The following is a 16,666-nucleotide window of genomic DNA, read 5'->3' as shown; positions in this document are numbered from 1 at the left end:
ATAATCGTATAGCTAGCATCTTTGTATTACAGGAGGACTGTATCTCTGGCTCCCATGCAGTCGGGGTGTGGCAGCATCTGGGGTGAATAGTAGTGGGTTCAAGAGCCATTTCCCTCTTCTATGTAAGAAAATATGCTTGGGTGGGGCTGTTATGTATTCAGTGATCTATGTTTGCTTGAGCTTGAGTCTGGACTAAGAATTCTGAGCCCCTGTGTTCCGATTCGTTACATGATATCCAATCACAGAACATTTCAGGATTTGGGCCTCTGCCATTGGCCCTTAAACTCTGAGTTATGATTTGCAGCTTGGAAGTTTAGACAGCCAATCATGTTGGGAGTGGGAGTGGCCCAGGCCTTCAGAAATGTATATAAGCAGTTGCTTTGCCCCTGTTGTCTAGTTCTGTTAATTCAATAAAGGTTCTTGCTGTTATCACTATGCCTTGCCTCGTGGGAACCCACCTACACTTCAGGAGCCTTGGTTTGCAGTTGCATATCACCTACTTGAATACAATAACTTGCAGTAGTGACTGGCATTTGGGGATCAGCCACTACACATATTAATTCCAGAGAGAGAGAGAGATGGAATGTGCATATTGCTTGCCACCCTCTGAGGCACACCCTCTTCAGTGGCATCAGCTGACACATTCGACTGAGAGGCGCATGCCATGCAAACAAATATAGGAGCTCTCCTCTCTGTTAGTCTCTTTCCTTCTAAGTGGAATAGGCTAAGCTCCCTCAAAGGCTTAGTAAGATCAACCCTGTATCTTAATAAGACAATTGCCCGTGGTCACTTTTGTTCTTCTTTGCATAAAAAGTCCAGTTCTCAGTCCTCTTAAAGGCATTTTTGTAGTGTGTGACTAGTTGCCATCTAGCTGCTTTGCAAGTACATTCTCAGTACTATTGCTGTTTATTACTACTGCTGCTATTATTTCAATTTGTTTTAAACCATTAATACATTATATCAGTGATTCTCAAAGGGTGTGCCACACCTAAGAGGTGTGATAGGACAGGGTGGCAAGTTTAATGGTTATTATATTGGTTTAAAAAACAATTATTATTATTTTTAAATCATTTAAAGATTTCAGGGTAGTATAGTATCAACGTAATTTTTTGTATATACAACCAGAAAAAGTATCCACACCTTTCTGCAAGAGGCTATTCTTCTACAGTTCTCCACGACGTGTTGTTGTGAGCAGGGATTATCACCTCTGACAAATATGAAAGATCTGAAAAGAGGAAGGCTTCTTTGTGCTGGATGAGGAGATGAGAATTTGTTTGTCTCAAATTAGACCTACTATACATGAGATCACTCAGCAAAAGCAAGCTCACGCCTCTCATTGAGTTTGTATACATACTTAAGGTACATATGTAAGAGGCTCGTTTATATTATATTTTGGGAAAGATTCATGTTCTTTTGGAGCTACATTGATTTATACTTTCTGGATGTCACACAATCATATTATAAAGTAGCTGTGTTCTATGTTAGAAATCGAGCACTGCTAGGGGTTGTTTCTTTTTGTTTTCCAATCTATTTCTTATCAATAAAAAATTCGGTGTGGAGTGAGCAAATTTTTATTCTTAAAGTGTGGCCCAGAGAAAAAAGTTTTAAGAACCAAAGCATTATACCATAAAACGAAAACAATCCCCATAACAGCTACAGCAAAACTTTAGCAGCACACTAATAACACAAGATTTGTCTAGCAAAAGGCCTGGAGAAAAAGGTAAGCCTTTCGCTGGTGCCGAAAAGATGTCCATAGAGGCACCAGGTGGACCCTGCTGGGAAAAGCATTTCACAAATGCGGAGCCACAACTCAAAAGGCCCTTCTCCTGTCAGCACCCTCTGAGCTGCCCACAGAGGGTGGGGGGGTCTGGAGAAGATCTAAGGATCCAGCAGTTTCACCCTGGGAGAGGCATTCCAGAAGATATTGGGTTCCTGAGCTGTAGACAGCTTTATCAGCCAAAACCAGAACTTTGCATTGGGCTCAGACACATACAGGCAGCCTGTATAGTTGTAACGAAATTGGTTTCATCTGATCTGTTTGCCTGGAACCTGTCAAAAGGCAGGCACATTCTGCACTAATTGAAGCTTCTGAACCATTTTCAAAGGCAGCTCCATGGAAAGCACATTGCAACTGTCCAGCCTTGAATTTACCAGAGCATAGATTACTGTAGTCATGTTATCCCTGTCCAGATAGGGTTGCAGTTGGGCCATTGAAGGCTGCCCTGCATATTATGTTCCCTGGGTGGAATCAGGTCTGTTCTGTCACTTCCTGCCAACTTCTATCTCTGCCACCTCCCTTTTGTGTATTTCTTTCTCTTCACCAGCACCTAGGGGAGAGGCAGGTCACTCTAGCCAGATGTTTTAACAGTTCAATTGTGAAGGGCTTTTGAAATCAGGCTTGGAGCTGCATGTAGAGCATGTAGGTTGCCCATCCTTGCCCTTCAGGATATTTTCCATGGGACGGGCCAGTTTAGTTTCTGATTTGCAGAAGAATGCTTTCTGACCAACACAGCAGCAGTACACAAAACAGTCCTTTCAGAAGTAGATAGCCTGCGCTAGTTTCTACTGATGCAAAAATTAGCAAATGATACTATGTTTGCAGTGGTTTTAAATCAGAGATGTCTTGAGGAAATGAAATTCTTCCTTTATACAATCCTTTATACAATCAATCTTCTAATGACGTCACGTTTGAAGATTGCAGCCAACGCTCTGCATTTCTCATATTTCAGGTCAAAGAACTGTGTAAACATTTTCACAATCAAAGTGAATTGAAGAAGAAAAAATTGGCTTGTTCTTAAACTGGTCTGCTTTTAATTTTACCTTAAATATTTACAGATTTCACAACCCTGAACCCGTTTTTTGGTGTGGTTTTTTTTAGAATATCCATAGTGCTGAAATCTGAACATCAATTCAAAGACATAAATAGAAACAAGTAATATTCCAAAAGGGAAGTAGACCTTTGTGTTGGAAGTCAAGCAATTCTATAGATGGGGAAAATCATGTGTCATGTCATATCAGAAATAAACATGGTCCCAACACAAAGTGGAGATTTACTTGGTATGGAACAAACTGTGGTTCAGAGTTAGCTTACTATACAAAGTTTCTGCAACACACAAACATATTTATTTGTAAAGATTATAGCATAAGGCCCAGATTCAAATAACTCCTAGCACTGGTGGAGGAACAGGAGTGTGGAGGGAGCAGACCGCCCCCGGCCCCACTATTCCAGTAGTGTGCCATCGTGGCGCCCCACCCGACACACGCTGCGCCCCCCCTGCGTACCAGGCGCCACGCCCCCACAGGTGGCGCACTACACCCCCAGAATGTGCGCCATGCCCTCATGCGCTTCATGCCACGCCCCGGGATGTGCACCACACCCCCGGGGGGCACCAGCTATGCCCCCACCTGCTCTCTGCTCCCAGTAGCGGAGCATGCAGCTTCACCACTGACTCCTAGCAGAAGCCAATGCTCCCACTAGTCCAATAGGGCTTGCCCCCCCACCTCCCCCAAATCCATTGTGGAGGATCAGCAAAAACCCCAGAACGGTGTGCAGGGGGAGGAGAGGGGTGGTTGTTCTGTTTGGTGAGGAGAAATGCTTGCACTGATGGAACGATCAGAAGAGCATGGCATTGAATTCCTCCCAGTTGAGTAGAAAATACCCTATCATAATTGTCTAGTAGAGCATTTAGTACACACAGATTTTCCCAGCTGATACAGTGTGCTTGTGGTTATATAGAAACAGTATTCTGCTGTCTGAAGGAATGCTAGTGTTTGGGGTTTACCAGCCAGTAATGATCCTTGACTTCCTATAATGCAATATTCTTAGTGGACCACACTTTTCAATTCTGACAGCCTGACAGCCATTTGCATGGCTTCTGCAGCCCCAGTTCAGAAATCACTGGCCACTGTCACTCTTAAGGGTGTTGAGAGGTGTTAGGAGACCCCAGTCCCCCAATTCCCAGACTTGAGTTCCCTGGGGAAAGGGTTTGATTGTTCAACCACTCTGGCAATCGTAGTCATGAGGCAACAAAGAAAGAAGACAAGCTTGAGTTCATTGGCAAGCGGTTTATGTGCTGGGAGTCTTGTGGGTGTTCAAAATTGAATTATTCCATTGTTGTTTCACAATTATATACGTAGCCCTGACGCAGCCCTTTGGAGGCCATAGCTAAGAACAAAACAAGAGCCAATGGCCCATCTAGTCCAGCATCCTGTTCTCACAATGGCCAACCAGATGCCTGTGGGAAACCCATGGGCAGGATCCAAGCACAAGAGCCCTCTCCCCTCCTGTAGTTTCCAGCAACTGATATTCAGAAGCAGTGTATTTCGACAAAAAAACCAAATAGAGATTTTTAGCCACTAACTTGGTTAGCTCCTGATCATTCCCCAGTAATAGAAAATGTATGACCTCCAACTCTGGTTTCCATTTGGGGATACAGAGTTGATCTAGAAATTGCTGACGGAGATCAGTATATACCGGTAGTTTGCAACTGAGAACCATATGTGTAAGGGTTTCCACCAGGTGGTCTTCATATGGGCAAGTTCTTTCTCCTTCCACCCTGCCTGAGAACCTTCCACAAAGGAGGTTTGATAGATTTGAATTAAACCTGGCTGGCGAAAATGCCCTTCTTTCTTGAGGGTTAAGCAGAAATTCAAGGTAATTGTGGTTAGCTTCATGTGCCCAAGAAAGTTGAAAATAAAGAGGGGAACATGTTTTCTCTGCTGCTACTGTTAGTTCTTAGCGTTCAATATCCCGCAACCTAGTTTTTATTATAGCCTTGGCAGATGGTAGGGACATCGATCGCAAAAGTTCCACTGACAGCCCGAGTTGCTGCACCTTCTTGTTAAACTGCTGTAATTGAGCTATAATTTTGGCGTTGAAGACCTCCTTTCTTTTAGTAAATGTTTTGTGCCACTGGGGAAGTAGTAATTCTGTACTGATTTGTTTTTGATGTTTGTATGTGATGCCAATACAAGGTTTGATGATGATGATGATATTCAGGAACATTGCTGCCTCCACCTGTGTAGGCAGAACACAGCCATCATGACTAGTAGTCGTCAGTCATTAGCTGATGCCACGGCAAACACACCTGCCCTCTCTTACTCATTATTGGATTTCCCCCCCCCATTTTTAGTCCATTTATTAATTTCCTGTAGAACACATTTTCTTTCAGAAAGGACAAAAATGGATAATATACAACCAATTTCTGAAAAACCAAAGCTATTTGAATATATTCAAAATCTGCATAGACTCACCTTTAAGCTTTTTTATTATTATTTTTGTGGGGAGGAGGCAGTAAAGTGACCTATATGTACATTTAATAAAGTCAGCAAACACCCAGAGAAATAAAAGTCTTAACTTTATGAGAGTTAAAACAGAACGATGGGTAGAGCAACAACTTTTTAAAGAAAGCAGTTGCAACCATTAAATTCGTATGTTTTTGTTTTTGTTTTAAATTTTGAATAAACATTCTGAACAGGGATTATGGTTATTGCAAACATGGCATTGCCAGTGGGTAAATACAACCAAACGGGCAGCAATTGTTCAGCATCATACAGTGAAACATTTGTCCACTTACACTGGAGACAAATTCTGTGCATTACAGAAAACATCACAGTGATTGGACCAATCGCTGATTGGCAAGTGACTACGTCATTTGCTATCATATGCTAGAACTCAGCTATGTCAGACCAGCTAACTATCCACAGAAATAAACATGGTCCCTATACTGTGCCTATTCCTTGAGAGAAAACCATTTATATCTTAGTTATTGTAAGGCAGTCATCACTAACTTGGTGCTCTCAAGCAAGCTGTACTGGCTGAAGCTGATGGGGAGCTGCTGTCCAGGGGTGTAGCATAGAGGGTGCTGGGATGGGAGCACAATTTTTGAGGGGGCACAAACCAGACACCCCCCAAAGGTGACCCCAGTGAGGCCCATCCTGATTCTTCTCTCCAACCGCCAAGGGACCATGTCAGCTGACTTGGCTGCTCCCTGAATGTGTGGGCAGGTGATTCAGCATGGCTTCACTTTTCTCTGGTGGGGGTGGGGTCACTGGCACCCCCTGGCATGCATGCACCCCTCCTCTTTTATAAGTAGCAGGAGAGTCCAACCCACATGAACATTTCCTATCAGAAGAAGATTGAATACTACCGCCAGTACTCCAATGGGACACAGTACACACACCCTCCACAGTCCTGAGAAGAACCCTTAATCCCAATTTTATTTTATCATTTGGTAGATTTACACACACCACTAAATAAAATTTAGAAACAGGCAATATTAGATGCTGACGCACAATGCATTATTTTTAATCAAGACTTCTTGTGCACTGCTCTGCTTCCCCTTTCTTCCCGCCCAGGGTGGCCCTGCCTTCTGCCTGCCCCTCAGTGCCAGAGCATCACACAGGGCTGGGCATCTGTGGTAACAGCCTCTCCTCCTCCTCCTGGCCTGCTCTCCAGCGGCTACTATGAGCTGCCTGAAGACAGGAGGCCAGCAGCAGCACCCTGGAGAGGCCATGGGATGCTCCCTTGTAGCTGCTGCTGCCGTTTGGGACAAGCTTGGTGGTGGTGGTGGGGAAATAGGGACATTCTGGGATCAAATCAGAAGCTAGGATGGCTTTCATAATTCTGGGCCTGTCCTTGGAAATCGGGACGCTTGGAAGGTATGGAGCCCTTGTGTAGGGTTTCCCTGTGCCCAAGCCCCCAGAACCAACTTGTATCCAAGCAGAACAAAATGTTCAGATATCACCAGGGAGGTTATTTTGACCGATACATTCTTTCTATTTAAAGGTTATTCTGTTGTACTATCATTGTGTCTTTTTTTAAATGAGACTTCATGCGATGCTTCGTGATTTGGGGTGGTGGTCTAATGAGGACCAGCTCTGTGGTGAGACGCATCAAAGACAATTTGCTGGCTTCTTTTCACTTCACTAACTCTGAACATCCCCTCTCCTGCTAAATCCCCTGCTAAATATATCAGAGAAAAAAGAAAAATATTGGTGGGTGAGAGCCCTCTGTCTCATTCCTCTCTGCCCAGAACATTGGAGGCTATACACCACACCCCCTCTACAGTATTTATAGGAACTCAAACACTGAGATCCAGCTCTGTTCCAGTAACAAGAAGCCGAAAGCACCAGCCTGAAGATGACGAGTGAGACCTCGTCGAAACGTCGCCTAGACACCCCAACTTTTACACGGGAAGACACCCGAGGACACCAAAACCTGCATTCCTGTACCCGTGAAAATCTACGAAAGCATATATATATATATATATATATATATATATATATATATATATATGAGAAACCATTTAGTATAACCACTAGATGGCAATAAGCAGGAACAGATCTCGTAGTACGACAGTGGTCTATTTTTATCCGCAACCTGTATATATTTTCTGGCTCAGTCTGTGTGGATCTTCCTCTGCCTCTTCCTTCAGAGACATGGTTGTTTAAGTCAATCTACTGGTTGCTGATTAAGTCTGAAACACTGGAGAGCTTCTGTCAGTGAGTGTAGACAATACTGAGCAAGGTGAGCCAGTGGCCAGAGTCAGTATAAGGCATGCTCACTACTAACTCACTAAAGTCTAATCTTCATAAGGCCAGCAAAACAAAAACATTAAAAAGACTTGAACTGAGCAGGCTCCTGTGTCATTAGTATGAAATGGTGTTTACATCTAGCCCAATGCACTGCAAGGCAGAATAGGCAGGGATCAAACAGGGATCAAATCTGAAACCTTGGAGTTATCAGTACCATACTCTAACCAGCTGAGCTATCCATGAATCAGCAGATAATCAATGCCAAATTTGTTTTCCTGATTTAAAAAATCATTTTAAAACTTACAATGAAGGTATTTAGATGCCCCATTGGGTGCCTATTCCGCTAGCAGCAGGTGACGTTGAGATGATTTAATTCAATTTTACTTTTCAGTTTGAATACAAGTTGTGTCAAATGGTAGCGAATTCACAGCACAATTCGAGCACTGCAGCTATACAGTACAAATTAACCAATGGTTTAAATTTAAATTTATTTTTAACAAAATCATTTTATCCCACAACTGGTTCTATGGCTTCCCCCCTTCATCTCTTCACTTCTATCAATTCAGAAAGAAAACATATGGACCTCAGGGTTTCTAATTAAATTCTGAATGCACACAGACATAACAATATAATGTGATAAACATGTGCTTTGGTTCCAAGAGACTGTAAAGACTGTGCTCTAATGGAACTCTGAAAAAAAATTAATGCTCACGTTTCATATGGTTTTATCACAATTCCAATGCCCTAGAATAATAAGTATGAACTGTATGCATACTGTTTGTCAGCCATCCACCCCCAACCTGGTGCCTTCCTGATGTTTTAGACTACAGCTCCCATCAACCTCAGCCACCACCTTCCTGTGAAGGTGGAATTTGCATTTGGAGGATATTCCCCACTGCAACAATGGATGGTCTGTCTCCTAAATATTAGCTTTGTATGAAGGAATTTCCTCAGGACTGCAGCAGGGGAGGAAAGGGTTAAACCCCCTGCTGACCAGCTGCAATTTCAATCGATAGCGGCACCTAAGCTGCTACTAATTGCATTTTTAAAAACCCGAACATTTAATGAAAAGGTGCATTTAACATCACATATTATGTCATGTTAGTGGGTATTTTGACACGACCTATTAGTAAGCTGCATGCTTGGCTTAATGTTTACATATGTTAAATGGACAAGTGATTGTTGATTATTAATTTTTTAGTGTTAAGTTTAGTGATCTTATATGTATTCTTATGTATTGTCATTGTATTACGATACTGAGATTTGATTTTTTCTGTGAACTGACAACTGTAGGAAGAAGGAGGAGGTTACACATTCTTCTGGAGAGGTCTACAAGAACATCAAATACATGGAGTAGGCTTTGCTATCGAAAATGATCTTGTGAAGCTCTTGTCAGAAGTCCTTACCAGCATTAATGAGCAACTTTCAACTCTTAGAATAAAACTCACCAAAAAACAACAGGTTACTATTTTAAGCACTTATGCACCAACACTGAGCAGTGTTTACCAAAGGTGTCATGGACTTTGAAGACGCTCAGACTCAGGACGAAAGGGAGAAATGTGCTAAGAGGAAGGCACGTTTGGCAAACCCTCACCGTGATCAACTCCTGCCCAGAAACCTATGTCCCCAATGTGAAAGGACCCCACTGTAAATTGACCTCCACAGTCACTTATGGACTCACTGTTTAAGACCGTGTTCATGGAAGACAATCTTACTCAGCTAAGAGTGGAAGAAGAAGAAGAAGAAGAAGAAGAAGAAGAAGAAGAAGAAGAAGAAGAAGAAGAAAGAAAGAAGGGGCATAACTATCAAGGTGCACAGCCGTTGATAATTTTGTCCTCCATGAATTTGTCTAATCCTCTTTCAAAGCCATGTAGGTTAGTGGCTATCACTGTGGCCTCTTGTGGGTGTGAATTCCATAATTTAACTTTGCCCTGTGTAATAATAATAATAATTATAACAACAACAACAACAACAACAACAACAACAACAACAACATAATTTATTTCTACCCCGCCCATCTGGCTGGGTTTCCCCAGCCACTCTGGGCGGCTTCCAACAGAACACTAAAATACAATAACCTATTAAACATTAAAAGCTTCCTTAAACAGGGCTGCCTTCAGATGTCTTCTAAAAGTTTGGTAGTTGTTTTTCTCTTTGACATCTGGTGGGAGGGTGTTCCACAGGGCAGGTGCCACTACCGAGAAGGCCCTCTGCCTGGTTCCCTGTAACTTGGCTTCTTGCAGTGAGGGAACCGCCAGAAGGCCCTCGGTGCTGGACCTCAGTGTCCGGGTAGAACGATGGGGGTGGAGACGCTCCTTCAGGTATACTGGACTGAGGCCGTTTAGAGCTTTAAAGGTCAGCACCAACACTTTGAATCGTGCTCAGAAACGTACTGGGAGCCAGTGTAGGTCTTTCAAGACCGGTGTTATATGGTCTCAGCGGCTGCTCCCAGTCCCCAGTCTAGCTGCCGAGTTCTGGATTAGTGTGATAAAGTTTCTTTTGTCTGCCCTGAATCTTCCAACATTCAGATTAACTGGCTGTTCCCAAGTGCTAGAGCTATGAGGGAGAAACTTTCCTCTATTTTACACATTTCTACCATGCTACTCACCTTTTCGCTGAACTAAGAAGCCCCCAAAGGTGTAACCTTTCCCCAAAGAGGGGGTTACTCCATCCCCTTGACCATTTTGATCATACAGGATGATTGACATTCGCGCCAGTCAGAAATGCTGCCAGGTATCGCAGGTAGATGTATTGCAGCAGCTTTCAAATGAATGCACCTTCCTAAGCGCAGGATATAAGACCACAACAACCCTGCAATTACTATATATTCTTAATTCATCAAAAATTATGCAAGGCTTATCAAAGGAGGCACTTTCCCCATTTTCTCCAGTCCTGTTTGGATTTCAACAAAACAAAATCAATCACTAGTCACCTGCCTTTGTGTTTTCTACTTTGAATCATTTCCCCACTCCTTTTTGCCTTTTGCAACTTACCTTTGGGTCGTGTTCCAGGGATTGAGCCTAAAATCCAAACCGCATATAGTCAAAACAAATTGGGCTCAATGGCAGGTGGGATTGCCAAAGTCATTTTTCCAGGAACCCTGCCCTCTCTCTCTCTCTCTCTCTCTCTTTCTTTCTTTCTTTCTTTCTCTCCCCCCCCCCGTTTTATCTCTTTTGCCACATACATAAAGCTGAATGTGCACAAGTTAAATGTGAATAAGTTAAGGACTTACTGTACAAACAATGACTGAACTACAGACAACTCCCAATTTACACGGGGGTTATGTTTCAAGGCACCTTGTGGTTAAGTGAAGTCCCATATATTTGAAACACCACTGAAAAAGCCTGCACCCAGTTCCACCCTGCCCCTTTTTGTGATGCTTTTTGTGACATTTCTGGGTCAGTTCCAGGTTCAGCACAATACGCACATGTGCAGTCGCACACATATTGGACGTGCTTAAAACACGTGGTGGGAAGCAATCACAAAATAGAAAGAACAGAATACCCCAGCAAAGCACATCTTCCCTTTCAAGGATAGAGACAAAGGTGACTTTGAAGTATAGTAGTTGATCGTATTAGTCTATTACTCCTGTGTTTTTTCTGTGCTCAACTTGCTGCATAGATAGTGAAATCCTTACAATTGTGGATAGAGTCAGTGGGCTGTACTGTTATTCCTGCAGGCTGAGGCTGAAGATCCCAAGTTCAATCCACCACGTCACCAGGTCAGGCTAGGTGACACTTCTGTGTGAAATCCAGGAGAGTTTCTGCTAGTCACTGTTGACAATAGTGAGCTGGGTGGATCATTGGTCTGGCTTGGTAGAAGGCTGCTTCCTATGTTCCCCATGTGTGGCAGAGCTGAGATTTGCAATGACACGGTAAATTTCTAACCCACTGTATAAGTTCTTAGCTGTTGTCCCGCAGCTCCCAGACCACACAGGCTGCCACCTAACATTATGGACATCATTTAAAAAGTCAAGGGATCTGCACTGATTTCGGCATTTCATATACTCCAATTTCATTTCCTTTATTTCATTTTATAGCCTGCCTTTCTTCCATGAAGCTGGAGGCAGTGTTGATGGGGATCCAGTTGCAGCAGATGATTCAGGTTAGACCCATGCCTGCTTACCTTCTACTGTGAGGTTCTTATGTTTATGCTCTGGGGCCAAAAATGAGGGTGATGTCCTATTTGCTCCATGTAAAACCTGTTCCCTGCTGAAGAGTATTGTTGAGTTTTGCCTTAGAAAACTACTTCAGACATACTAATTAAAACAGATTACAGTGGTACCTCGGGTTACAGACACTTCAGGTTACAGATGCTTCAGGTTACAGACTTGGCTAACCCAGAAATAGTATTTCAGGTTAAGAACTTTGCTTCAGGATGAGAACAGAAATCGCACGGTGGCAGCGGGAGGCCCCATTAGCTAAAGTGGTGCTTCAGGTTAAGAACAGTTTCAGGTTAAGAATGGACCTCCAGAATGAACTAAGTTCTTAACCTGAGGTACCACTGTACATTGAAGTTAAAGCTAGCACCTTGGTCCAGAATTATTCTAAGGGAAAGGCGAGGTGGGTCAGGGTGCAGGCAGGAACCACTGGCACTAACAGGTGCAAGCACACAAACAAGATTTTTTTTAAAAAAAACAACAGCAAGAGGAATCAGTGAAAAAGAACTGTAGGATCCGACAGGAAATTGTGGGCAGAGGAAGGGACAAGGTTGGACTTAAGGAAACAAAAAACCTCCCTTCAATTGCTCTTCTAGAAATCTTTTAATAATGTTCCCGCTCCTTAGAGACAGAACTCTCGGAAGGGCAAGAAGGATGTGAAATCAAGGCTATTTGTTTTCTTTAGCACATTCCTCCTCTTTAGCAGCTGAGATTGGAGAGTTCAGGTAAGATCAGTCTGATTCCACTGATCCGCTTACAAGTTAGACCTGCCAATCACTATGGAGCTCTACTGGGTTTGAAGAACATGCTGTCAGAAACACAGGACCATTGGTTCATCTGGCTCAGTACTGACTCCATTGACTGGCACTGGCTCTCCAGGATTTCAGGCAGGGAGACTGATCTCAGCCCTACCTGGAGATGCTGGGAATTGAACTTGGGACCTTTGGCATCCAGAGCAGACACTCTGCCACTCAGCTACGGCCCTTCCCCAGTTGTAGTTGAACACAGTCACCTTCAAGTGATTGATCTTCATGACCTATTCTCAGTTCACAATACAACCCAAGGTGCATCCTTGCTGCAGCAGTCTCATTGCCTAAGTGTTGGGTGACTTGTGATTCTGCCACCATGACAGCAAGGACACAAAATCAAGTAGGGAACCCAAATGTCTTGCAACTGGATGGATCCCTCTCCTGGGTATGTACTGCTTGTAGCCCTATTTTTAGCCTACCATACAGTTTCCATACCCAGATGTGATCCTTGAACCAAAAACATTGCTCTCGCATGCACACTCCAGTGAGTTAAAGAATACTCAGATCCCACTGCTCAGGATTTCAGCCTCCGTCTCTTTGTTCTATGGTTGAAATAAGAAAACCGAACTGCTTTTTCATTGTGAACCAACTGTACAAATGTAAGAGTCAGTCAAGGTGCTACTTGCATTATCTCTTCCTCCCAACGTGGCAAACAGGGTGTTTTCCTTTTCTCCTATTGAAAACAACAACAAGAGGTCAAGATCTGAGGAATTTCCATTTTCAAGGAAGCCAGGGAACAAGAGGGATTCTTTACATATTTTCCTTGTTAGGAAACAGACCACACAAGGAGAAGGGAGCATTGGCACGGTGGCTTGCTGTCTTTCAGCCTCGCGTCATGCTGTTTCACCATGTGCTATTGACAACAGGATACTCATGTTTGCAGGCACCTGGCTCATTGCATTCACACTCGACATTACAAACATGTTAACTGTACACCTGAAAGTGTAGCTGATGACACAGGCACTGCACCTAAAATCTAGAGTGCGGATTCAAGAACACCTTTCTGCAAACTGGGAGAGGGCTGTGATTCCATTGCAGAGCATCTGCTTTGCATATAAAAAGTCCCAGGTGAATCCCCAGGCAGGACTGGGAACATCCATCTGAAGCCCTGGAGATCCGCTGCCATTCAGCGTAGACAATACCAAAGTAGATGAACCAATGGTCCCAAATTTGATGATATGTATAGTGCAAGTGTAGCTAACATGGTGCCCTGCAGGTGTTGTTGGACTCAAACTCCCATAATCCCTTAATCATTTGCCATTTTGGATGGTCTGATGGGAGTTGTAATTGAAGCAACGTACAGTAAGTACCATGTTGCTTGCCGCTGGTGTAATGGCTTGGGTGCTCTAGGTTTATATCTAGATGGTTCCTGGACTTTGTGAGCATGGCTCTCTTTCCCAGCCGCCATGTGGAAATCAGTTTGGCTTGATTGCTATTTCTAAAAATGTCTTCTTAAGAAAGCTTGAAAAAGAAATCTCATGAGCAAATTGCTCACTATGCTTAAGCAACACAATTGTACAATTGTACATCTAGAAATCACATATATAGATATTTGCTCTGGGAAGAAAAAGAAACCACGCAGTCATGTTTTTGATCCTTGCATGGGTTTGGGGTAAGGTTGAAACTTGAAAGCATGCACAACTTCACATTTCATTTCTCAGATGTGTGTGGACCTGAAGTGAACATGGAAGCTCAGTTTTACAGTGGCTCCATGTTCATTTCAGGACTTATGAGTAGTGCATGTGAAAAGGACCTATGGGTCTTAGTAGACCACAAGTTTAATATGAGTCAACAGTGTGATGCAGATGCAAAAGCTAATGCTATTCTAGGCTGCATCAACGGAAGTATAGTGTCCAGATCAAGGGAAGTAATAGTACCACTCTATTCTGCCTTCATCCGACCACACTTGGAATACTGTGTCCAATTCTGGGCACCGCAATTTAAGAAGGATGTTGACAAGCTGGAATGTGTGCAGAGGAGGGCAATCAAGGGCCTGGAAACCAAGCCTCATGTGGAATGGTTGAGGGCATTGGGTATGTTTAGCCTGGAAAAGAGGAGACTGAGAGGAAATATGATAGCCATCTTCCAATATCTCAAGGAGTGTCACACGGAAGATGGTACAAGCTTGTTTTCTCCTGCTCCAGATGGTAGGACCCAAACCAATGGATTCAAGTTACAAGAAAGGAGATTCCAACTAAACACCAGGAAGAACTTTCTGAGCTGTTCAACAGTGGAACAGGCTCCCTTGGAAGGTGGGGGACTCTCCTTCCTTGGAAGTTTTAAAATAGATGTTGGATGGGCATCTGCCATGGATGCTTTAGTTGAAATTCCTGCATTTCTGGGGGGTTAGACTAGATGACCCTCAGTGTTATTTCCAACTCTACAATTCTATGATTCTATGACTTTCTTGAGTGAAGGGTCTGTTGGCAATGCCATTGCCACAAATAGATCACAATGGAGAAGGACAAATCAGTTTGCCCAGTGCTGAGAACTACAATGGCTAGGATAAGGTTCAGTTTGAAATGCTGGCACTGAAAGCAAGTTCATGGTTTTTAATGTAAGCACCGTGGATTCCAGAGTTTACTTGTTCAACTCACCCCATAATCATTAATCGATGAAAGGTGGGATAAATGGAAATAATGAGTAAATGGCAACTGCTTCCACCTAAATCCCAGTGAGCTGTAGTAAATGAATCCAAAAGTGAATCAGATGAATCTTGATTGAATCAAAGCTAAAATAAGAGCCCTCGTGCTAGCTAACCTTTCGCCATCTTTAATGCCCTATGCTATTTCAAATAGATCTGCATATTTACATACTTTTTCCAATGCCTACTATTGATCTACAGGGTTGACCTATGGGAAAGAAGACTCAATCAGTCCATTGTATAACTATGATATCAGTTCTAGTACATTTTAACCTGACCAGAAAAAGCAGCCTTGCTATTTTCACCTTCTGCTTCCCATAGGTCATCCCCATAATTTAATTGGATAGTGCTAAGATTTGTGGCTATGAAGCTTGTGTCAGTCCAGTGTTCTGCAACACCAGAGAGCTCTTTCAATCCAATGCTGAGCAGACAGACGTCTGCTCATGTGGCAGGGTTCCACATTCCTCTCTTTTCCCTTGCATACGCCTGTGTGTCGCCCTAACCTGCTCTAAAGGGTCTCCAAGCCTTCTAGAGCAGATTTTGCATGTGGGACACTGCGATGGGGGAGCAGAGGAAGGTGAATCCCCTTGTGCAAGTGGAAGTCAATTCTGGTCAGGCACAGAAGGCGCTGGATACAACCCCAAATGACCGCAGAAATGGAACTGGAATGATACATGTATGCTCAGAAGACCCATTGAGTTCAGTGGTCAAAAAGATCTCTTCTACAGATGCTATTTGCTTTCTCTCTTGCTAAGTGAAAAAGATGGCGATAGCTGAGCCTAAAGGGCTTACTAAGCAGGGGCAGAGGAAGGGGGTGCAGTGGATGCAGTCCGCCCCACCACTGAGGGGGTGACAAAAAGCCGGGCGGCACTCACCGCGGGGCCTGCAGTGCGCCAGAGCCACGTGTCTCTCCTGGGAGAGACGCTGTGGCTTGTGTGTGCGCAGGCTCCGTGATGCCCAAATGGCCCGCCCACTGCCTCCCCCCCCAGCTGTAGGGAGGCTGAGTGGGAGGAGGCAGACTCTGAAGGCCCCACGGTGCTCCCCACCTCTATGGGCTGCTCACCCCACCCCTATGGGCCGCTCGCCCCGCCCCTGGGTGAGCAGCCCCAGGCTCCCGAGCAGCTTCCTCCACCGCTGATAATAAGAATTTGCTTCTTGCAAAGGGTTCTCCTCTTTTAACTATTTATATGGTGTACAACCCATCTTATTTAAGTCAACACTGTTCAGCACTGTAAGCACCTTCTTGGATTTAATATTTTGCATAGACCCAGGGCTTGGGAAATTCAGTTTGGTTTTGAAGCTACTAGTGCCCACTTTGGTTTGGTCGCCACTCATACAATAGCCCCCTTAACCAAGTGGCAGTCCACACTTCCCCACAGTTAATTTGGCTTTTCCAAATCCACAGATAATCTGATGGTGGTGGTGTGTGTGTGTGTGTGGGGGGGGAATCCAGCATAAAATCACAAGTTACCCAACTGTGGTCACACTGTAAGATCACCTGAGAATATTCAATAAGAA

This window comes from Podarcis erhardii, assembly GCF_964252035.2.
Source record: "Podarcis erhardii genome assembly, chromosome: 3".
Classification (NCBI taxonomy): domain Eukaryota; kingdom Metazoa; phylum Chordata; class Lepidosauria; order Squamata; family Lacertidae; genus Podarcis; species Podarcis erhardii.
This window is presented reverse-complemented; position numbering follows the sequence as displayed.